Source organism: Gopherus evgoodei, chromosome 22, assembly GCF_007399415.2.
Source record: "Gopherus evgoodei ecotype Sinaloan lineage chromosome 22, rGopEvg1_v1.p, whole genome shotgun sequence".
Classification (NCBI taxonomy): Eukaryota; Metazoa; Chordata; order Testudines; family Testudinidae; genus Gopherus; species Gopherus evgoodei.
The window spans coordinates 7859564-7863492 of NC_044343.1; the positions used below are offsets into that span (position 1 = coordinate 7859564).

Below are 3929 nucleotides of genomic sequence, written 5' to 3' on the forward strand. Positions count from 1 at the left end.
ACTTCCCCTCTCTGCCTCAGTTTCCCCATCTGTAAAATGTGGATTATGATGTTCTCTACTGATGAAAGGTGCTACAGAGGGGCAATCTGGTGTTATTATTATTCATGCTTCTCTTTGCAGCGGGCTAGGAACATAATTTTGTTTAAAAAAGTATATGGAAGCTGAGATTCTCATATAGTTGCATGATTCCAGCAACTGGGGCTTTATAGAAATACCAGTTGTCATGAAACCCGGCAGAGCTGGCAACATTGCATGGTGAGCCCTTAGAGTGACCAGATGTCCCGATTTTATAGGGACAGTCCCGATTTTTTGGGTTTTTTCTTATACAGGCACCTATTACCCCCCCCATCTCCTGTCCCAATTTTTCACACTTGCTCTCTGATCATCCTATGAGCCCTAGTTGTGCAAGTAACCTGTTGGGTGACCTTGGGCACTCTCTGAGCCTCAGTTTCCCCATCTGTAAAATGGGGTTAGTGGCACTGACCTCCTAAGTAAAGGATCCTTTGAGATCTATTGAAAATGAGGTAGTGGTTATTATATTGTGCCCAGTCCTGCTAAGGGTTACCCTGGTAGTGCTGCGTGGTGGCCACAGAGAGCAATATTTGGCCCACGGTGTACCTGAGCAGCTCTGCTTGCAGGCAGGGCTACTGCCCAAGAGTGTTGGAGCAAGCAAGGGAGTTGGCCCAGGCCTGAGTGGGCTGCTCAATCCCTCTGAATCTCATCCAGGTCTCCGGTGCCATCCTCCTGGCTGGCTCCATGCCTCTGATTCCGCCCCTCGGGACACCAGCAGAACTGCCCCCAGCTTCGATGCTGCTGCAATGGGGGCTGAGTTGCTCCCCACATGGAGCTCCCCTTCTCTTCCCCCTTCTCCAGCAGCAGGTCCCTCACTCCTTCAACCCATCCCCAGAACTCCTCTAAGCTCCCTCCATTTCTGCAGGATCCCGCATGACTGCCTTCCCTACAGGCCCCTCCCAGGGTCTTGCTCAGAAGGCCAAGGACAGACTCTTGTTGCTGCTGTCAATTGCTTGGAACTCTCTTTTCTGAGCTGCGGGATCCTTGTTCTGCAAGGAGGGGAAGGAAGGCCTGTCCTATATTTCTGCTCTTCTGCCGACACCTGGTGGCAGCTGCATCCACACTAGTGGAGGCTTGGAGGCAGGTGGGTTGCTCAGGGATAGCACACAGGAGCCATGCAGAATGCAAATCAATCAAAGGAAAATGCAAAGCTGAGACTCTCTGCCAGGCTGGCTGACAAATGAATCAAGCTGCTGGAATCACGTGAGGTTGTGCGTATATCATTTTGGGCTAGTCACGTCTTCCATAGATGCCCTCTACTCCGTGTGGATTGGAATGGCTCAGTGGGCTGCTTACAGGCCTGAAGGCGAGGGGCTCGGGCTGGTACTAGAGTGGAGGATATGCATGGAAGATGCCTATTCCGGCCAAATTTATAAAGTGGCACCTTATCCTAATTTTCAGAGGAGCCCCGCACGATGTGGCGCCCGATTGCTTCCATTGGAGCTTGTGAGTTCTCAGCACTTCTGAAAATTGGGGGTCTCAGGCTAGACGCCACAAATATGGAGGCACACAAAATCCTTGGCCTCTGTGATTCTGAGCTGGGCTTGTCATGAAGGGCCAGGATCTGTAGATTACATGCACTTTAACCCCTCTGCAGCTGAGAGGTACTGGGTATTGAAAACCCCTGTGTAAATATACGATATGCCAACACCATGGGATGAATCCAGCAAGACAGCAAACACCCTCATTTCCCATTGATGTCAACAGGAGCGGAGTCAACTCTTCACAGGATCACACACATATTGCTCTTTGTAGTTATTACTAAGAATTACTATTTTATACTGCTCATTAATTACAATGGCCCATGTTCAGCCAAACTCTCGCCCATGTCCTTTAAGAACGTGATGTGTTGCCAACCCTTGCGATTTCACAATATTTAGTGGTGCTTGTTTTTAAACCCTCAGCTCCTGAAATCAACATGAGACTTTCAATTTTCATTTAAAAAAAATGTTTCTTGTTCTTTCAAAGAAAACCTGGAAACGTGAAGCAAGTGCACCCTAAATGTTCTGAAAACAGAAGACAAATAAAACCCCCCCAAATTTCTTTCTCTCTTTTTTTAAAATCTCATGATTTTGGGGGCCTACCTCATAATTTTTCAGTGCTTGTGGTTGGCAAACAAGTGACCAACGTCAGTCACCTGGGTTAATACATGACTGGGAGGCCCCGGGGCCAGATCCTCAAAGGTATTGCGGCTCATAACTCCCATTGACCTCAATAAAAGCACCCATGGAATAGAATAGTATAGACGAGAACCCATGCCTAAATTCCTCCCTAGGCCCTGATCCTGCAAAACAATTATGTGTGGGCATAGCTTAATGAATTGATTTAGGCTAGTCACAGTCTTGAAGTTAAAACACAAACATTAGTGTTTGCTCAATTAAGGGCCTTTTCAGCAAAGCATGTACGTATGTACTCCTGTATGAGTTACGCACACGCTTAAGTACTTTGCAACATTGGTTCCAATAATACTTAGCTAATAGTGTTGCTTCGTTGTTATTAATAATCAACATTTCTTCTAATAATTGGTAATGAATTAATAGTACTTAACATTTTGGATCCATGCGAGTTCATTGCAAAGGTTGAGGTATTGTATTGCTGTTTGTATCTCCAAAGGGCTTTATGAATTTTTACTTACTATATATACACAGATTCCCAGTATTTATAATTAATATTAATAATCAAAATATTTTGGAATCAGTCACAAATCTATAATATTTAGTGTTATATTATATCCTAGTTTTCCAGCTCTTTTTGTGAAGTTTAACTTACTGTAAACACATTATTATTATTTCTTGTTAATTAATAAGAAACCACCTCATAGTTAATAAATGAAGAATAATTAGGGATTACATTGCACTTTATGCTTAAAGTTCTGCTTGGCTTGTTCTTCGGTGTTTCTCCTGAGTGTGGCTTCAAAATCAATATCAAATAACCTCTGGGTTTCTAATATTATTTCTCAGACTTTTCAGCAATAACCCAGAAGACACATATTTTTAAGAGATATCAAGGCTTATAAGAGACACTTCCTTCATGGGTTTCCGTAGTGTAGCGGTTATCACGTTCGCCTCACACGCGAAAGGTCCCCGGTTCGATCCCGGGCGGGAACATGTTCAATTCTTTTTTATTTCTATTTTCTCAGTTTCAGGCTCATTGAACATCAAGGTTGATTAACCAATAAATTTCAAGTTAAATACCATGACGCTGCAGAGAATTCCTGTGGCCCCCTTGTGTTAAGCAGCCTTAATTCACTACTGTTTATTAGAATAAAGGTTGAGCATTACTTACAACTAAGCAATTAACAACTAATGTTCAAATTTAATTTTGAATTAATTAAAAAAATAAAACCCTAAGCTGCGTTGGCCGGGAATCGAACCCGGGTCAACTGCTTGGAAGGCAGCTATGCTAACCACTATACCACCAACGCGCTTCTAGTACAGCCGGTCCGAGAGCCCTACAGGAGAACAGCACAGTTCTAGGAATGTACCATTCGCTGTCTCTTGGAAGCGGGTAGTGCCTACGAAAGGCATTCTGAGGACTAAACCAATGCCTGTGTGGGAAAGAGGGGGGAGCTGGGCGAGCGAGTGCCCAGGCTCCAGGAGGGGGACAGAAACCTCTTCCATCCTCCTCCCATTAGGTTTAGTTCCCTCCATGGACTCTCAAATTCCCGGCTGAATGATTCCATCCCTCTTCTGCAATGTCGGCTTCCCCTCTCCCTGGTACAATGGTTGCGCCCACGCTCCCCTATCCTCGAGAGTGGTTCCTCCCAAGCTCTTCTCCCTGGTGCCCCTCCCAGGGGCGGGCTGGTTCCTCGCGGACCTCCCCTCTCCGCGGCGTTTCCGCCTCCGGGTTAAAGGTCG

At 45.5% G+C, this 3929-nt stretch overlaps 2 non-coding genes across 2 annotated transcripts; one reads left to right on the forward strand and one right to left on the reverse strand.

Annotated features, from left to right (window-relative positions):
- Positions 1-3106: 3106 nt before the first annotated feature.
- On the forward strand, positions 3107-3179 carry TRNAV-CAC. The gene has a single exon. It is a non-coding gene; the product is annotated as a tRNA-Val (tRNA).
- Positions 3180-3424: 245 nt separating this feature from the next.
- TRNAG-UCC lies at positions 3425-3496 on the reverse strand. Its single transcript has one exon. It is a non-coding gene; the product is annotated as a tRNA-Gly (tRNA).
- Between the last annotated feature and the right edge of the window lie 433 nt (positions 3497-3929).